Raw genomic sequence first — 20,437 nt, 5'->3', positions numbered from 1 at the left:
ATTCCCCTGATAAATATATCATTATTAATAATTAACATTTAATATCAAAATTCCATTCATAAATATTATTGTCAAGAATATTAATTTTTTCACTATCTTTATCACCTTTATTGCCAATAATATTGTCATTAATCATTAATGTCATTATTTATCTCGATTATTGATCATTTTATCGTCCTTAGGTGAATATTGTTATTAAATCTTTATTATTTATCACTGTTGTCGGTCATTTTATCATCGTTCCCATCAACAATATTGTTATTAATCGGTATCGTTATTATTTATCAATGTTATCGATCATTTATTCATATCACCAATAATATATTGTTATTAATCATTATCTTCCTTATTTATCACCATTATCAGTCATTTTATCATTTATAATATTGTTATTAATCGTTATCTTTATTATTTATCACTATTATCGCTCATGTTATCATTGTTAGGTCAATATTGATATTAAATCTTTATTAGTTATCAATGTTATTGATCATTTTATGATTGTTATCATCTATAATATTGTTATTAATCATTATCTTTATTATTTATCACCATTATTGATCATTTTATCATCGATGAGGAGACATTTCTTCACCCAAAGAGTGGTGAGTCTGTGGAATTCATTACCTCAGGAAGTAGTTGATGCCAAAACATTGAATGTATTGAAGAGGCGGCTGGATAAAGCACTTGGGGCGAATGGGGTCAAAGGTTATGGGGAGAAAGCAGGATTAGGCTATTGAGTTGGATGATCAGCCATGATCATGATGAATGGCAGAGCAAGCATGAAGGGCCGAATGGCCTCCTCCTCCTATCTTTCTATGCTTCTAGAATTATACTGTTATTAATCATTATCTTCCGCATTTATCACCATTATAGATCATTTTATCATCATTATTGTCAATAATATTGTTATTAATTATTATTTCTCTTTGTTATCTCCGTCATTGTTGATATGTGTTGTTAATAATCATATCATCAGTATAAAATTAACAGGGCAAGGGAATACAGAGTGAACGGTAGGACCCTAGGAAGAACAGAGGACCAGAGAGACCTTGGGGTGCGTGTCCAAAGATCCTCGTAGACAGCAGGACAGGTAGGTAAGATGGTTAAGAAGGCACATGGGGATACTTGCCTTTATTCAGCCGAGACATAGAGTATAAGAGCAGGGAGGTCATGATGGAGCTGTATAAACCACTCATTAGGCCACAGCTAGAGTGCAGTTCTGGTCGCCACATTACAGGAAGGATGTGATTGCACTGGAGAGGGTGTAGAGGAGATTCACCAGGATGCTGCCTGGGCTGGAGCGTCTCAGTTATGAGCTGGTTAGGCTGGGGTTGTTCTTATTGAAGAGAAGGCCGAGTGGGGAGGGGACTTCATAGAAAATCATAGAACCCTACAGTGCAGAAGGAGGCCATTCGGCCCATCGAGTCTGCACCGACCACAATCCCACCCAGGCCCTACCCCCACATATTTACCCGCTAATCCCTCTAACCTATGCATCTCAGGGGCAATTTTAACCTGGCCAATCAACCTAACCTGCACATCTTTGGACTGTGGGAGGAAACCGGAGCACCCGGAGGAAACCCACGCAAACACGAGGAGAATGTGCAAACTCCACACAGACAGTGACCCAAGCCGGGAATCGAACTCGGGACCCTGGAGCTGTGAAGCAGCAGTGCTAACCACTGTGCTACCGTGCCGCCCAATTGAGATGTATAGATAGGGTTGATTGAGATTGAGATGTATAGATAGGGTTGAGTAGAAGTTTCAATAACCAGGGGGACATAGATTTAAGGTAAAGAGGATTTGAGGAAAAGCATTTTTCACCCAGTAGGTGGTGGGAATCTGAAACTCACTGCCTGAAAGGGTTTAAAGTTTTTAAAGTTTATTTTTTAGTGTCACAAGTAGGCTTACATTAACACTGCAATGAAGTTACAGTGAAAATCCCCGAGTCCCCTCACTCCGGCGCCCGTTCGAGTGCACTGAGGAAGAATTTAGCATGGCCAATGCTCTTAACCAGCACGTCTTTCAGACAATAACGACAATTAGTGAAGATGATGATATTAATTAACACTGAAAGGAAATAACGATCATAATATTAATAAAACAGCAATAATACTATTATCAGTAATTATATTATTAAAGATAACAATAATATTAATAGTGATAATGAAAAATGATGAGAATAATAGAGTCAAAGTCATAGAGTTTTACAGCACAGAAAGAGGCCCTTCAGCCCATCACATCTGTGCTGGCCCATCAAGCATCTCGCTATTCTCATAGAATCGTAGAATCCCTACAGTGCAGAAGGAGGCCATTCAGCCCATCGAGTCTACACCGCCCACAATCCCACCCAGGCCCTATTCCCGTAATCCCACATATTTACCCTGCTAATCCCCTGACACTAGGGGTAATTTAGCATGGCCAATCAACCGAACCTGCACGTCTTTGGACTGTGGGAGGAAACCGGAGCACCCGGAGGAAACCCACACAGACACGGGGAGAATGTGCAAACTTCACACAGACAGTGACCCAAACTGGGAATTGAGCCTGGGTCCTTGGAGCTGTGAGGCAGCAGTGCTAGCCACTGTGCCACCGTGCCGCACATAAAGGATGGTGGAGATAGGAACCCTCACAAAATTTAAGAAGCATTTAGATGCATAGCGAACAAGGCTATGGATCAGTTGCTGGAAAATGGCATGGTGGCATAGTGGTTAGCACTAGTAAAACACAGGGTCCCAGGTTCAATTCCGGCCTCGGGTCGGGTCACTGTCTGTGTGGAGTTTGCAAATTCTCCCCGTGTCTGTGTGGGTTTCCTGCGGGTGCTCCGGTTTCCTCCCACAGTCCAGAGATGTGTACGTTAGGTTGATTGGCCATGCTAGATTGACCCTGGTGTCAGGGGATTAGCAGGGTAAATATGTGGGATTACGGGAATAGGGCCGTGTAGACTCGATGGGCTGAATGGCCTCCTTCTGCACTGTAGGGATTTTATGATTCTAGCGAGAATAGCGAGATGCTTGATGGGCCAGCACAGACGTGATGGGCTGAAGGGCCTCTTTCTGTGCTGTAAAACTCTATGACTTTGACTCTAACTATTATTCTCATCATTTTTTATTATTACTATTAATAAGATCCTTATTTATTGTTACATTTAATAATATAATTATTAATATTATGATCGCTATTTCCTATCAGTGTTAATTAATATTATCATCATCACTAATTGTCATTATTGCCATTGTAATGATTGATTATCTTCATTATGAGAGTGATTAATCCCATTTCATTCCGATGTGAGGTTTTATTCAAGAGTCTTCAGTCTGAGCTCAAACAGCCACTCAGGAAACGGCACTTTTTCTCTCTCCGATCGAGACCATTTGGCCAACTGTAGGAGTTGCCCAACCTCGTGACAGCGCCCAGTGAGGGAAGGGGCGGGGGGGGAGAGGGGGTGGCGAGGGATCGGCGAGGGATCTCTTCCCTTCCCAACGTGGCTGGAGATGTGCTCGGAGGCCTGAACTGAGGGGGAAGGGGGGGGGAGTGAGACCTCTGATTCCGTGGGGTCGCAGGTCAAAGGTCGGCGGCTAAAGTTGGCGTTGGTCCCGTCCCCGTCGGGTTTTTAGGGTGGTGAGGTGTGGTGGGGAGGAAGACACCAACCCCCTCTTCCCCCTTCCGCCGAACGTCAGAGATCGAGGCCCTGACGTAGGCCCGTCCCTCAATGCCTTTACAGTACAGGAGGAGGCCATTCGGCCCGAGGAGGGAAATGTCAGCTCTCCAGTACAGCAATGCAGTTGTTCCCCCAATGCCCCCTCCTCAGATCTCTCACCCTGAATACTCATTTCCCTCAAGTGTCCTGCTCAATTTCTTTTTTTAAAATTGTTCATCACCATTCCCTCATTTCCCCCCTCTCCCAGAACCTTAAATCTGTGTCCCCACTTGCCTTCGTGTCATCAGCTAATAGGAACAGCTTTTCCTTGACCACATTCTCCAAACCTGTCCTCGTTGGGGAGGCGAGTGGTATAATTGCCAGACTATTAATCCAGGAACTCAGCTAATGTCCTGGGGACCCCGCCATGTGGAATCCCACCACGGCAGATGCTGGAATTTGAATTCAATTTAAAGAAACCTGGGATTAAGAATCTACTGATGACCATGAAACCATTGTTGGAAAAGCTCATCTGGGTCACTAATGTCCTTTAGGGCAGGAAATCTGCCATCCTTACCTTGTCTGGCCTACATGTGACTGCAAAGCCACACCAATGTGGTTGACTCTCAACTGCCCTCCGGCATCTAGGGATGAACAGTAAATGTTGGCCAGCCAGCGACGCCCATGTCCCACGAATCAATAATATAAATAATCTTCTCCACCTGGAATACTGTGAACAGCTTTGGTCCCCTTATCTAAGGAAAGGAAGTCCAGAGAAGGTTCACTTGGTTGATCCCGGATATTGAGCCAGCTTTTTGCTTCACTCCTCAAACTTTTTTTTGCTTCACTCCTCAAAAGGTCCTGCTGATTTGCAATTCAAAATTCAATTCTCTGGGGCCCAAAATGGCCACCCTTGGCCCCCAAAATGGCTGCCCTTGGTGCCCAAAATGGCTGCCCTTGGTGCCCAAAATGGCTGCCCTTGGGGCCAAAAATGGCCTCCTTTAGACTAATGGCTGGATTGAACTTCAGCAGGGCTCTCCAGAGAAGATTCACTAGGTTGATCCCGGATAGGGTGGGATTTTCTTATGAGGAGAGATTGAGTAGGTTGGGCCTGTACTCATTGGATGTTTAGAAGAATGAGAGGCAAACTTATTGAGACGTAGCGGATTCTCAGGGAGCTTGACAGGGTAGATGCTGAGAGATTGTTTCCCCTTGTGGGAGACTCTAGGACCTGAGGGCATAATCTCGGAGTAAGGGGGTCACCCATTTCAGACGGAGATGAGGAGGAATTTCGTCTGAGGGGATTGAATCTGTGGAATTCTTTACCGCAGAGGGTTGTAGAGGCTCGGTTGTTAAGTATGTTCAAGGCTGAGATAGACGGATTTTTGATTAATGAGGGAATCGAGGGGATAAGGTGGGAAAGTGGGAGTTGAGGATTATCACATCAGGTCAGTCACGATCTCATAGACTCTGAGCAGAAAGGGCCTGCTCCTGCTCCTACATCTTGTTATCTTCTCCTAGTCTCTTCTCCGAGTCTCTTCTCCACCCTCTGATCAAACCTCCCTCAATCCCCCTTCATTCAGAGGAGAAACGGTGCTAGCTTCTCTGCCGAACTCCGTCACTAAAAACCCTCTGATCCCTGGGCCTGTTCTGGAAAATGTCCCTCTGCACCCACTAAAGGATTCTCACATCCGAGCAAGAAGTGGGGTGATGTTGCCCCCCCCCCCCCCCCCGCCACTCCCCCTCCGCCTCCTCCCCCCCCAACAACCACCCTCCACCCCCTGCAGAACCAGTCTCTCTCTCTCTACCTCAGCTGCTCCTCAACCGACCCGCTCCCTCGACCTTCGACATCCCGAGGAATAGGCAATTCTGCCGTCTTTTCCTCATCTGACCCTTGACTTGGGTGACATTCTGGGTGCGCGGGGCAGGATGGGGGAGGGAATAGCTCGAAAGGGAAGGACAGAAATTTCAGCATTCGCTGGGCCACAATGCGTCCTGGCCTGGGCGAACAATCCCAAACATCAAAGAGATGGAGAACGTAACGGAAAATAATTTATTACTTTTGAATTCCAAAATTGAAGAATGAAGCGTAAAGCTTGACAGCATTTCAAAATGGTGGGGGCAGGTTTCCTACAAAGTCGCTCCATAGCACCCCTGCGCTACCCCACTCCCGCTCCATCGCCACCCGTTCACCCACCATGCCCACAACCTGGGCTAGCTCAAACTCCACCAGGCTCCTGCTTGCCTCATGGCCTCTCGTTGGCATGCTGATTGCCTGCTTTGCGCTGGAAGCGGCCCTGCCTCATGAACTTGTTGAACAGGAAGGCCTTGGAGAACATGTCCTGGTGGATTTCCGTGTAGACGTCCTCCATGTCCTCTACCCTGCCCCGGGCTTTCCACTTACCCTGCCCCCTGGCGCAAGAGGGGCCTGAGCCTTCGGCCTCCTCCTCAGTGGAGCGAGCCGTCACGGAATTCACGCTCTCGCCCGGCCCCCCTGAGACGGCTTCGAAGGGGTTCAGCATCACGGGGCTCAGGGGGACGCTGCCGCTCGCCGTCTCCTCCCCTCCCACTTCCCCGAGCCGAGCCATCCGGGCCTCGGTGTCTGCGTCCCCCTCAAAGTCGGATGGGCTCTCCTCTGGCGTGTAGAAACCCCCATGGCTGAAATCCTCGCTCAGGTGAGGGGAGGAGGCACAGAACGCGTGGCAGGAGCCGCCATCTTGAGATTCGGCCAGCAGGTCACTGGAGCTGTCATCCTGGGTGATCGCCAACAGGTCACTACAGCTACCATCTTGGATGCACGCCATCATGCTGATAGAACCACCACCTTGGGTGTAAACCAACAGGTCGCTGCAGCCGCCATCTTGGACGTCTACCATCGTATCAATAGTGGCACCATCTTGTATGACTGCAGTTATATCACTCAAGCTGCCATCTTGGTTGTTCACCATTATGTCACTGGAGCCACCATCTTGGGTGTAAACCAACAGTTCACAACAGCCACCATCTTGTGTGGCTGCCATCATGTCAATCGAGCCGCCATCTTGTATGTCTGCCATTACATTACTCAAGTTGCCATCTTGGTTGTCCACCATTATGTCACAGGAGCCACCATCTTGGGTGTAAACCAACGGATCACTACAACCACCATCTTGTGTGGCTGCCATCATGCCAATAGGGCCACCATCTTGGACATCTGCTATTACATCGCTCGAGCTACCATCTTGGATGTCTGTCATTACATCACACAAGCCTTCATCTTGGATGTCTGCCATCATATCACTCAAGCTGCCATCTTGGGTGTCTGGCATTGCATTATCCAAGCCACCATCTTGGTTGTTCGCCATATCACTCAAGCTGCCATCTTTGGTGATTCCTGCTATTCCACCGGAGCTGCCATCGTGGCTATTTGCAATAATTTCACTGCAGCCGCTATCTTGGTTGTCCACTATTACGTCACTCAAGCTGCCATCTTGGTTGCCCACCGTTACGTCACTCAAGCCGCCATCTTGGTTGCCCATCGTTACACCATACCAGCAGCCATCTTGGCTGCCCATCGTTATGTCACTCAAGTCGCCATCTTCAATATCTGCCATGGTGTCACTGGTGTCGCTAGCCCGATCCACCTTCACCGGGTACGGGGAGAGAAGAAAGCGTGGACTGGAAGCATGAGCGGGAAAGACAGAGGAGTCCTTGCTCTTGGCGACGTTCTGTCCCTGAGAGGAGCTGAGAATCGGTGAGATGACTGAGGCCTGGCTCTCGCTGAAGGACGGCGTCGATGGGGATGATGGGGGAGAGGAGGAGGAGGCGGAGGAGACCCCCTCGTTGAGGGGGCAGGGGCAGGCCGTGCGACCGGGCCCGCCCCCGAAGGGCGAGCTCCACCCGCCCCCAGGGGCAGGGGAAGGGGCACGGGCCGTCTTCTTCAGGCAGGATGTCCGGCGCTTGAAGGCCGGCGGCCGGATCTGCTGCTCCTCGGCGGGCGGGGCTGGGCCCTGGGTCTCCAGGGCGAAGGTCACTCGGCCGGTGGTTGCCCTGCGGCACTCGCCGCTCCTCCCCGGTGCCTCGGAGGCCGGATCTAGCGGCAGCCCCTCGCCCTGCGGCTGAGGCGGGGGGCCCGGGCTCGGCCCGGTGGGCATTCCCGAGGACAGCATGGCCAACGTGAGGACACTGAACCTCCCGCCCCCTTCCTCCCACTCCGATTCAGCCGGGGAGAGACTGGACAATCCCTCCAACGGTGCCCTCGGCAAACCGGCCTCCGGTGGTGGTATAGGGGCTGCTGTGGACAGAGGGGGAGAGAGAGAACCATTAACATTCTCCATGAGTAGGTCCTGGGCACGTACCAGATAGAAGGCCATTCGGCCCAATCAATCCCTTCTGCTCTTTATACCCTGCTTAACCCTCCTCTCATCTCTCCACATTTCCATCCTCCCCCATATCCTTCTATTCCTTTCTCCCCCGTGTGTTTATCCAGCTTCCCCCTTTAAACACATCGACACGATTCACCTCAACCACTCCCCGTGTCAGCGACTTCCACACTCTCCCCACTCTCTGGGGAAAGAACTTTCTCCTCAGTTCCCCCCTCATTGGATTTATTCGTGACTGTCTTATATTGACGGCCCCCCTTGTTCTGCTTCTCCTCCACCCATTCTCTCTGTCTCCACTCGATCCGAACCTCACGTCCTTTATGAGACCGGGCTTGGGGCCGGTACCCTCCTGCGATGGGGACTGCTGGTGGTGTGGGTCTAGCCGAGCTTCGATACAGGTTCAGTCAAACCAGTTCGCTTCCTTTCCCTCAGTCCCATTCCTCTGTGCCTGTCTCTCACTCCCACTCATGCCGCCCTGACCTCCATGTTCCGTTGTACCCTCCTGCCTCTGACCAGACCCCATTCAGCCCTCTCAGCATTGACAACCAATGGCGTCCCACAACAGTAGCATGTGGGATGGGTGGAGGTAAATAGACATCTCTGTCCATGACTGAAGAAGCAAACTACACCCCTGCACACGCCCCAGACACACACGCAGACACACACAAACTCTCTCTCACACACACACACACACTCTCTCTCTCTCTCTCTCACACACACACACACTCTTTCTCTCTCTCACACACACACACTCTCTCTCTCTCACACACACACACATGTGCACACTCACCCACTCACTCTCACACACACACTCTCTCTCTCACACACACGCACACATGTGCACTCACCCACTCACTCTCACTCATACACGCTCACCAACACACACAGACACTCTCTCTCACACACACACTCTCTCTCACACACATTCTCTCACACACTCTCTCACACACACACACACTCTCTCACACACACACACACTCTCTCACACACACACACACACACTCTCTCACACACACACACACACTCTCTCACACACACTCTCTCTCACACACACTCTCTCCCACACACACTCTCTCCCACACACACTCTCTCTCACACACACTCTCTCCCACACACACACTCTCCCACACACACTCTCTCCCACACACACTCTCTCCCACACACACTCTCTCCCACACACACTCTCTCCCACACACACACTCTCCCACACACAATCTCTCACACACACTCTCTCCCATACACACTCTCTCCCACACACACTCTCTCCCACACACACTCTCTCCCACACACACTCTCTCCCACACACACTCTCTCTCACACACACTCTCTCTCACACACACTCTCTCCCACACACACTCTCTCCCACACACACTCTCTCCCACACACACACTCTTCCACACACTCTCTCCCACACACACTCTCTCCCACACACTGAAATGCATACACTCACGCACCCTCACACGGATATTTACACACACACACACAAAAACTCTCACACACACAAATAAATGCATGCAGACTTTACACACTCACATACACACTCAGACATGCACACTCACACATACATATTTACACACACACACACTTAGAAACACACACACACACTCATGCACGCGCACACACAACACACACATTTGCATGCACACACACATGCCACCCACCCAGTCGAATAGCCAAGGTGGTGAACTTACCGAAGCTGGCTGCCCAGGGCTCCAGGGGTCCATCTTCCAGCAGGAGGCTCCTGAGCCGGCTGCACCGCTGGCTGGGGATACCCTTCCCCAGCGGCCAGCCGGCAGAAGGCTCCGGTGCCGGGACGGGCTCCGTCAGCTCCCGGATCCGCAGCAGAGCTCGCCTTGCCTTGTCATACAACAGGTGGGCGGGCAGGGCGCTGGGGGGCGGGGAGCCCCACTCCACCTGCGGCGACCCCGGCATCCGAAAGAGGCTCTCGAAACCTCCCGGTCCCCCCCGTCGGCCGCCGTCCAGCCAGCCAGCCCCTCCCGGGCCCGAGAGCGCCGGGCGGAGAGGTTCTTCGGCCAGCAGGCCGGGGTAGACCTGCGCCGGGAAGAGAGTTGCAGCTCTGTCGCGGTTTCCAGAATCATCCGCCCCCTTGCCGTCCTCTCCGGCTTCTCGACACTCGCCTTGGGAGGAAGTAAAATCAAGAATCAGTCACCTTTGGCAGCGCGGGAGCCCAAATCCTGCCGGAAAGAGGGAGGCATGTTGCCAAAGCTTTTCACCTCATCAGGACAAACAGAAGAATACCAAATTTCAGAGCGTCGCAACAGGTTGGAAAGTGTTGGCCGATTTGCCAAGGCGGTTGCCGTGGCCACTGCACGCAGCGGCTTCGCGTGGGGTATTTAGTTTCCGCCGACAGGAACCCACCGCCAATCCGTGATGACCGCACCGGCTGAGCAATGGAGTGCCTGAATCCCCGCACTGGTGCGATGCCGGGTGACCCACCAATCAGAACAAATGGTCCGTCCGTTTTGCTGTCCGTAACGGGCAGGGTATTCAAACTAGCTGGTGCTCGCAAAACCCAAACCAAAAACGGTGGTCGTTGGATGTGATTCTGCCACTGGGCAGCATCAGCTGAATAACCCTGAGTGCGCCAATAGCTACACTAACAACCGACTTAAGATCATCAGTCGAGCTCATTAACGTGGCTCATTTACCCGCACTCAAGGTGACGTACAACCGCACGCCGGGACCCGCACTCTGCAAACTAAAAGAATATGTTCAGGCCTTGTGCCTTTTTCTGAATTCCCTGGGGAGCTAGGGGAACCCATAGTTCTCCGTTGCTGTCTCCATGGCAAAGCCTCGGCCAATCAGAGTCGATTTGCCAACCCCTCGTTTCTTGTCGAATAAATTGTGTGAATCCTCTGAAATTTGGCCGCCTTGCGTTTGTTCAGATGTGTGCAAGGGATAAAGCTTGGACAACATTCTCTTTCTTTCCCAAAAATAATCTGTGAGACGTAGTTTTTGTTTTTTGCCCATCCAGACCAGGTTTTGATTGGATCAGTTTTTCCCTTTATTCGTTCACGGGATGTGGGCGCCTCTGGCTCGATCCAGCATTTATTTCCCATCCCCAATTGCCCCTTGAGAAGGTTTGTGCTGGACTTTCAGGGGACCTGCCTATCAGCAGATTTACTTGGTGGGCAATGCCTGATGCAATGCATGGCTTCGCCACGTTGCTGGTTCCAGCATCGGGTGGCACTGGCAGAGAACAAAGGTTGCGGAGAGCACCAAGTTGCCCTAGCCGGAGTGATCGCTTTGGTGAAGGAATGGGGTTGATGGGAGGCAGGGGGTGATGTTGGAGGGATGGACAAGTCGATGGTTAAACTCTGCTCCACCAGCGGCAGCAGTGTGTACCGTCCACAAGATGCCAAGGCTCCTTCAACAGTGCTGCCCAAACCACCTCTACCCCCTAGAAGGACAAGGGCAGATGCCATGGGGAACGCCCACCACTTGCAAGTTCCCCCTCCGAGCACCCCCCCCACCCCTCCCCACCCACACACCATCCCGACTTGGAAATGTATCAGCCATTCCTTCACTGTGGCCGGGTCAAAATCCTGGAACTCTCTCCCTAACAGCGCTGTGGGTGTACCTACACCACACGGGACTGCAGCGGGTTCAAGATGGCGGCTCACCCACCACCTTCTCAAGGGGGCAATTAGGGATGGGGGATAAATGCTGGGCCCGGCCAGCCACGCCCACATCCCCGGGAACGAATAAAACAAAAATTTGGCGGGTACAATTTTACGATACAAATGATTATTCAAAAGCTAATTTGTACTAAATTTTAAAAATGCTCAATTTAAGTGAAAAATGCCCAGAATCCTCCAGGTCTCACACGCCCCACTACCGCTGCCAGCAGGAATGGAGAATCTGGCGCTCAGCCAAATCTCCATTCACAGCAGCGGGACTGGAAAATCCCAGCCGCAAGCGAGGTCGGAGCATCCCGGCCCAAAGTGTTGGGAAAGAAATGGCAAATTTACGGATGAAGATGAGATTTCGAATCCTAAATCACCGTCCCCTCCCCCACAGGGCCATCTGTCACTTGTTCTGAAGTTTTACTCTCACTGAGCGCTGACCCTTGTGCCGCTATTAGCACCTTCTTTGGTCTTTAACACTAATATTAACACTCCCTTTGTCTTGTTGCCCATGACATCCCTGTCTCAAATCTCTCCCCTGATCTCCCACCTACCCCCTGACCTCCTCCCTCTCTTTAGCTTTTTCAGAGAGTCTGTGCAGAGCCGATGATCCGGACGGCTTCTTTCTGCACTGTCGGGATTCTATTGTTCTAGGTCATATGGACTCAAAATGTTAGCTCTGTTTCTCTCTCCACAGATGCTGCCCAACCTGCTGAGTCTTTCCAGCAGTTTCTGCTTTTCGTTAAGATTTCCAGAATCTGCGGTAGTTTGCACTTACTATTAGTATTCTTGGAAGTTTGCAAGTTGTTTTCTTCAATGCTAGATGCATGAAATTGTAACTGGAGGTTTCAAGGAGGTAAAGATGAGCATTGCTGGAAAAAAAAGCACGTGCTGTCAAAGCTTTTTGTCTCAGACTCATCAGGATAGCTGGTGAGAAATTCTGAACCGGGGGAGGGGGGCAAACAATAGCTTATGTTGTTTGAGAAGAGAGTGCTGATTGGTTGTCAAGTGGACTCTGATTGGTAAAGGCTGTGCCACGGAGAATGCAGTGCAAACAGTTAACTGCCAAGCTTTTTGTTCAAATTCAAACCGGGCAGGTTGATTCTGACCAGTCAAGGCTTTGCCCCGGGGAATGAATCAGCAAATGGCTGTCCCCTGAGCATCTGCTTAGTTGAAAAGTGTGCAAAGGACGGAGCCCTGTGTGTGTGTGTGTGTGTATGCGCCTGTGTGTGTGCATAAGATCGTTAGACGCAGGAGCAGAAGTAGGCCATTCGGCCCATCAAGTCTGCTCCACCATTCAATGAGATCATGACTGATCTGATGTGATTATCCTCAACTCCAGTTTCCCGCCATATTGCCATAACCCTTCATAACCTTTATTGATTAAACCATAGAATCCCCACACTGTAGAAGGTGGCCATTTGGCCCATCGAGTCTGCACTGACTCTCTGAAAGAGCATTCTACACAAGGCCCACCCCTCCGCCCTATCCCTGTAACCCTGCGCATTTACCATGGCCAATCCATCTAACCTGGGGTATATCAGAGAGTGTTACAGTGAGGGGGTGTGGGGTATATCAGAGAGTGTTACAGTGAGGGGGTGTGGGGTATATCAGAGAGTGTTACAGTGAGGGGGTGTGGGGTATATCAGAGAGTGTTACAGTGAGGGGGTGTGGGGTATATCAGAGAGTGGACACGAAGTGGCAATTTAGCTTGGCCAATCCACCTAACCTGCACACCTTTGGACACTAAGGGTCCTATTTTACCACTTTGATTCCAAGTGCTGGGCGGACTTGAAACTGGAAACCTGACTTTTAGACCCGTTCTGAGGTGCCCCCATATGCACTCAGCAATTCCGAATCGTGCTGCAGAAGTCTGCGGGCGAGGCTTAACGTGCCCAAAATCCCACAGCTCCAAACGGAGCCTCCAACTGCGCATGCACAGAAAAAAAAATGATAGAATGCTGGGCCGGATAATGCCTCCCCCTTGCCCCCACAGATATTGCCCCACCTCCACAACATTACTGACCACCTTATCCCTCAGCCCCCCTCCCACCCCCGCCACCCAGACCGATCGCGGGCCCCTTCCCCCCTCATTGATCTCAGGCAGTGGTAGCGGACCCACCCTCCACCCTCCCCCCTCCCACTGATGTCAGGCAGAGTGGCAACGGACCCACCTTCCTTCCCCCCCACTGATCTCAAGCAGAGAGCCATCAGATGCTCAGCACTTACCTCCTCACTAACTGGAGCACCCAAATCGGACTTCTGAGGAGCATGTCTGTTTTGCGCCAATTCTGGATTGGCGAAAGCGGTGGTAAAGGGGGAGGTGCCGGTAAGGTTGGGCGCGCAGCCCATTAAGTCAATTTAAATGCATGCAAATGCATTTAAATGGCCGTCGTTCCGGTTTTGGGCGCGGTCCCGATCGTGGCTATTTTCAGGACTTGGTAAAGGGGGAACCGGCGTGGAGGTGGGCGCGGATCGTGCTACTCGCCTCACCAAGTTTTTCGCGCCTGAAAACGGGCGCAACTTGATGGTAAAATTGGGCCCCAAGGGTCATTTAGCACGGCCAATCCACCGAACCTGCACTTGGAGTATGGGAGGAAACTGGAGCACCCGGAGGACACCCACGCAGACACGGGGAGAACGTGCAGACTCCGCACACCCAGTGAACCAAGGCCAGAATTGAACCCGGGTCCCTGGCGTTGCCCTGTCCATCTGAAGAAATTCCTTCTCATCTCTGTTTGAAATGGGTGACCCCCTTACTCTGAGATCATGCCCTCTGCTCCTAGACTCTCCCATCTCCCACAAGGGGAAACAACCTCTCAGCATCTATTCTGTCAAGTCTATATGTGTCAATAAGCCGCCTCTCATTCTGCTAAACTCCCAGTGAGTACAGACCCAACCTACTCAACCTCCGTTTGCAAGAAAATCCCTCCCTACCGGGATCAACCAAGTGAACCTTCTCTGGACTGCCTCCAAGGGCCAGTATATCTTTCCTTAGGTAAGAAGACCAAACCTTTTCCAGGTGGGGTCTGGTATAGTTTTAGCAAGACTTCCCTATTTTTGCCTCGGTGCTGCAGCTTTCTGCAGTCTTTCTCCATTGAAATAATGTTCAGCTTCTTTATTCTTCCTACCAAAGTGCACAACTTCACATTTTCCTGCATGTGTGACCCAGCTGACCATCTCAACTTGGTTTCAGTGTAAATTGGGGCGCAATCAGGATTGTTCTGGAAGGTGTTGTCCAGTCGCACTATCGCACCCAGAGTCGGACACCCGTGGCTTGGGTTTTGCGGGTAGCGTCTGCCATTCTGGTTCATTCCTCAGGGCCTTGACCACCCGCCCCATTTTTAATGTGAGCAAAAGCTGCGCAGTTAATTGTTCCGTGCTGCGTTCTCCCATGGCAATGCCTCCGCCAATCAGAGTCCACTTGCCAACCAATCAGCACGCTCTCCTCATGCACTGTAAATTGTTGTTGCTTGCCACCCCACCCCCTGTTAATGTGGGCAATTTCTTGCGAGCTATCCTGATGAGTGCAAGACGGAAAGTTTTGACAGCATGTGTCTTTTTTTCAGCAATACTGAAGTTCTGTACCACCAAACGAACACAATAGGCCCCCCACCCCAATGGAATTCTTCTCCATGAAACACTGAACCATGACCCCCCCCCCTCTCCCCGTGAAACCCACCTGAAGGATCCCTCCCCTAACAGAACTTCTGAAAAGAACAACCCACACCCCCAATGAAACCCCTCCTCCCACAGAACACCCCCCAAAGGAACCCATCCCCAATGGAACCCACCCACGGAATCCCCTCTAAAGGAACAACCCCCCCCTCCAACATTGGAACTCCCCCTCAATGGTCCCCCCACCCCCCAAGAGAATACACCATCCATTCCAATGGAACTCCCCAAACCAAACCCACCCACGGAACCCCCCCAAAGGAGCAACGCCCCCCTCCGACAGAGCCCCCGTCAATGGAACCTTCCTCTCAGTGGAACCCACCCAATGGAATCCTCCCAAAAGAACACCCAACCTCACCCAATGGAACTCCCCCGCGAACCTCCAAAGGAACACCGTGAAGTTTAAAGTATATTTATTAGTCACAAGTAGGCTTATATTAACATTGCAATGAAGTTACTATGAAAATCCCCTAGCCTTCACACTCTGGCGCCTGTTCGGGTACATGGAGGGAGAGTTGAGCACGGCCAATCCACCTAACCAGCACGTCTTTCAGACTGTGGGAAGAAACCGGAGCACCCGGAGGAAACCCACGCAGACACGGGGAGAACGTGCAGATAGTGACCCAAGCCGGCAATCAAACCCGGTCCCTAGCGCTGTGAGGCAGCAATACTGATCACTGTGCCACCGTGCCATCCACATCCCAACGGAACCTCCTTCCACGGAACATCCAGTCACAGAACCGCCTCCCCCAACACAGCCTCAAAGGTAAAGGCAAAATACTGCAGAATCTGGAATCTGAACCCTCAAAGGAACACCTTATCAACAGAACCCCCTCCCAACGGAACCCCACCCAATGGATCCATTCCCAATGGAACCCCCTGCCAATGGAACCCCCTCCCACGGAACCCCCTCCGAATGGAATCCCCTCCCAATGGAGCCCCGTCCCAATAGAACTTCCAATAGACCCCCAGCCAACAGAACTCCCTCTCAATGGATCCCCACCCAACAGAAACCCCTCCCCACAGAACACCTACCCATGGAACCCCTCCCCCCCAACAGAACCCACCCAAAGGAACACCCCAACCCTAAGGTACAACCCCAAAACCACCCCATGGAACCCACATCAAAGGACCCACCCTGAATGAAGCCCCCTCTGCATGGAAACTCCCCAAATGTACATCTCACCTACACTGCCCTCCTAACACAGCCGCCCGGTACACATTGTGCAGTGCCAGGGGGAAGTGTCCCGGGCATGACCCCCCCACCCACCCCCCAGTCATACTTACCTGTGCTCTTCTCCAGCGGGTTGTGCTCACAGGTGCCCATCGTTGGGGATGGGGGGGGCGTGGGCAACCTGTCATAATCCACGCACCCCGATACAGTTGCCGTGATAATTAGACTCTAACGGGGATCTTGACGTTCAATGTGGGGATTCTGATTACGGCATAGGCGCTGGGATAATGGGTGGGATGCCGGGAAATCAGAATGGAAAATCCCACCAGAATTGGGAGTGTCATAGGATTTTCCACTCCTATCGCTAATGCCGCCGAAAACTGGAAAAACAAAATCCGCCTCCCTCCCATAGAATGAATGAATTAGCAGAAAGCCCAAATATAAAACTGATAAGTGACGTGTAAATGATGAAGGGTCTGGTGAGTTCTCCCTGGAAACGTTTGAACCATGTGGAAGAGGCTTTCTAACTGGCTAATAGATATATAGGCAGAATGCAGTCTGTCACAGGACTGTTACTGTTTACTGTTTATTATTAGTGTCCCAAGTAGGCTTACATTAACACTGCAATGAAGTTACGATGAAAATGATTATTGGGCAGGCTAACACAGACAGCTTACATGCATGTGGATGTAGTAAGTGAGTCAAAACAAATAGTTATGATTTTAAAACATATGCTGATATTTTAAACGTATTTCAAATGCATTGTTCACTTTGGTCAAACGAAGTTACCGAAAGGCATGGCGGTCGGAGTCAATAGTTTAAAACCAAAGGTCTGGGAACAGGTCAGTCAGCAAGTCTTATTGGTTGGCATTCCCAGAGGAAGTGCATTAAGCAACATTATGAATAAGTGTATTCATTGCCCAGACACAAAATAGATATGAAACTGGACGCGGGAACACATGTCTATTCAACTTGCAGTGAGCTGGTGGGAACATCCATGTTGACCTTGCGGTAGCGTCTGCCGTTACCTAGCAATAGGGAGTTAGTTAGTGCCAATAGGGGAGAATACGTCCAGGCTTCAACTCCATCTTCCCTGCTCGATCCGCTGAGAGACCAAAACTCTGTTCAATCCCAGCCTTAAATTTATTTAATGATGGAGCTCTTCCAACCCTTTGGACTCGAGACTCTCAAAGATTCACAACCCTTTGAAGAAACTTTTCCTCATCTCAGTCCTCGGTCCCTTATCCTGAGACTGTGCCCTGCCCCCGCCCCCCCCCCCCCCCCCCTGAATGTTTTAGATTCCCCACCAGGCAGAGACAATCTCTTGGTGTCCACTCTGTTAGATCCACTTCAGAATCTTGTACATTTCAATGAGATTGCCTTTCATTCTTCGCAACTCCAAAGAAGAGACCCGATTTACTCAGCTTATCATCGTAGGACAACTCCTCTCCTCCAATGCCCGACCTCCTCATCCCCAGGACACCAATCGAGTGAACTTTCACTGTACCAGCCTCCAATGCATTATTTGTTCAATCCTGTACTCCAGCGCCCTCAGAATAAACGCCAACATGCCACCCCCCTTCCTACTTGCTTGCTGTACCTGCATGCTAACTCTCTGCGTTCCTTGTACCAGTGCGTCCAAGTCTCTTTGGACATTGACTTCTGAAAGCGTCAGGCTCTTTGAAAAAATATATTCTGCTTTTCCATTCTCACCTTCAAAGTGAAGTAACTTCTGAGGAAGAGTCATACTGGACTCAAAATGTTAACTCTCTTTCTCTCTCTGCAGACGCTGCTGAGTTTTTCCAGTATTTCCAAAGATGTACAGGTTAGATGGACTGGCCATGCTAAATTGCCCCTTAGTGTCCAAAGATGTGTAGATTAGTTGGATTGGCCATGTTAAATTGCCCCTTAGTGTCCAAAGATGTGGAGGTTCGGTGGATTGGCCATGTTAAATTGCTCCGTAGTGTCCAAAAATGTGTAGCTTAGGTGGATTGGCTGGCCATGCTAAATTGCCCCTTAATGTCCAAAGATGTGTAGATTAGTTGGATTGGCCACGCTAAGTTGCCCCTTAGTGTCCAAAGATGTGGAAGTTAGGTGGATTGGCCAAGCTAAATATGTCGGGTTACGGAGGATAGTGTGTGGTGTGGGCCCAGGTGAGATGCTCTTTCAGAGAGTCGGCGCAGACTCGATGAGCAAAATGGCCTCCTTCGGGACTGTATGGTTCCATGTGAAAAAGCTTTTTCTCTCATCGCATTGGCTCCTTTCTGTGAATCTGTGCCCCCTCTCATGCTCGATCCTTTCAGGGACGGGATCTATTTCTCTCTATCTACCCTCATGGTTTTGAACGCCTCTATCAAATCTCCAACCTGGACAGGAGCAGCGAAGATGGAACTTGTTGAGCTTTAGAATCATAGAAAGAATCATAGAAACCCTACAGTGCAGAAAGAGGCCACTTGGCCCATCGAGTCTGCACCGACCACAATTCCACCCAGGCCTTACCCCCATATCCCTACATATTTACCCGCTAATCCCTCTAACCTACGCATCGCAGGACACTAAGGGGCAATTTTAGCATGGCCAATCAACCTAACCTGCACATCTTTGGACTGTGGGAGGAAACCGGAGCACCTGGAGGAAACCCACGCAGACAAGAGGAGAATGTGCAAACTCCACACAGACAGTGACCCGAGCCGGGAATCGAACCCAGGTCTCTGGAGCTGTGAAGCAGCAGTGCTAACCACTGTGCTACCGTGCCGCCCCTTTCTTTCTTGATATTGTCTATCTGTGTGATTGGGGGATGGGGGGGAAGGGAGAGGGGTTTCAAGGACATTGGTCTCGTAAACCAGCATCACTTGCTGTCACTCCATGCCATCTCAGTCTTCAGACTATGCCCTCTGATCCTAGACCCTTCCACGAGGGGAAACATCCTCTCAGCATTTACCCTGTCAAGCCCCTCAAAAATCCTCTATGTTTCAGTGAGGTCACCTCTCATTCTTCTAAATTCCAATGAGTCGAGTCACAACCTGTTTAACCTTTCCTCATAAGACAATTCCCCCATAGCAGGGGAATCATCCTATTGAACCTTCTCTGAAGTGCCTCCAATAAAATACCTTAAATAAGATACGTAAATATTAAGTGAAAGGTTGTACGAAGCAGTCCTTGAGTTGCGAGGAGTAGGTGATGATGCGTTGAGGTTGATTCCAGTAGTTGCTTCTTCAGTTCAGGTGTTCTGCGGCTCGGTAGAGAGATTTCAGTTCTTTTCCCAGCTGTGGCACGGTGGCACAGTGGTTAGCACGGCTGCCTCACAGCGCCAGGGTCCCAGGTTCAATTCCAACCTCGGATGACTATCTGTGTGGAGTCTGCACGTTCTCCCCGTGTCTGCGTGGGTTTGCTCCGGTTTCCTCCCACAGTCCAAAGATGTGCGGGTTAGGTGGATTGGCCATGCTAAGTTGACCCCTAGCGTCAGGGTGATTTGAAGGGTAAATGGGGTTACGGGAGTGGGGCCTGGGTGGGATTGTGGTCGGTACAGTCTCAATAGGCCGAATGGCCTCCTGTACTGTAGGGATTCTCTGATTCTGCTGGCTGATAGATTTCCACAGTCAGAGAGAGAGAGTTTTAGATGTTCCTGCAAAAGATGGCTATTTTTGCAGAGGCCCTGCCTCAGTCACGGTATGGCTTTCAGCGACTGGCAGACTACCAGCTGCTGTCGCTCACAGTACATGCATGCATGCACTCACACACGCACACACTCTAATTTTTAGCCCCCACACTGTCTTCGAACTGGAGTCCACTAGTCGGTCTGGGCAATTACACCCAGAGCCTTCAAGATGAGATAGCCATTATGTTCCTTTGACTTTACCGAGATGGACATCAGTCTTTGGATGCTTTTAGAAGTACGTTCTCTGGGGCCACAGGGAGAGGTTCCATTGCCCCTCAG

General features: G+C 50.6%; 1 protein-coding gene across 2 annotated transcripts in view; it reads right to left on the bottom strand.

Moving 5' to 3' along the window:
- Positions 1-7,844: 7,844 nt before the first annotated feature.
- slc35a2 (solute carrier family 35 member 2) overlaps positions 7,845-20,437 on the bottom strand; it is a 51,783-nt gene continuing 39,190 nt past the window's right edge. Inside the window, exons 5-6 of one of the 2 annotated variants that reach the window (XR_013496521.1) lie at positions 9,696-10,142; positions 7,845-7,916 (exon numbers count right to left, since the gene is read on the bottom strand). The gene's annotated coding sequence lies outside the window, so the exon portion shown is untranslated. The remainder of the gene's footprint in view (positions 7,917-9,695; positions 10,143-20,437) is intronic. The other variant, XR_013496520.1, reaches the window with a different exon arrangement.

The sequence above is a fragment of the Mustelus asterias genome, unplaced genomic scaffold (assembly GCF_964213995.1).
Source record: "Mustelus asterias unplaced genomic scaffold, sMusAst1.hap1.1 HAP1_SCAFFOLD_1242, whole genome shotgun sequence".
Lineage (NCBI taxonomy): Eukaryota > Metazoa > Chordata > Chondrichthyes > Carcharhiniformes > Triakidae > Mustelus > Mustelus asterias.
This window is presented reverse-complemented; position numbering and strand designations above follow the sequence as displayed.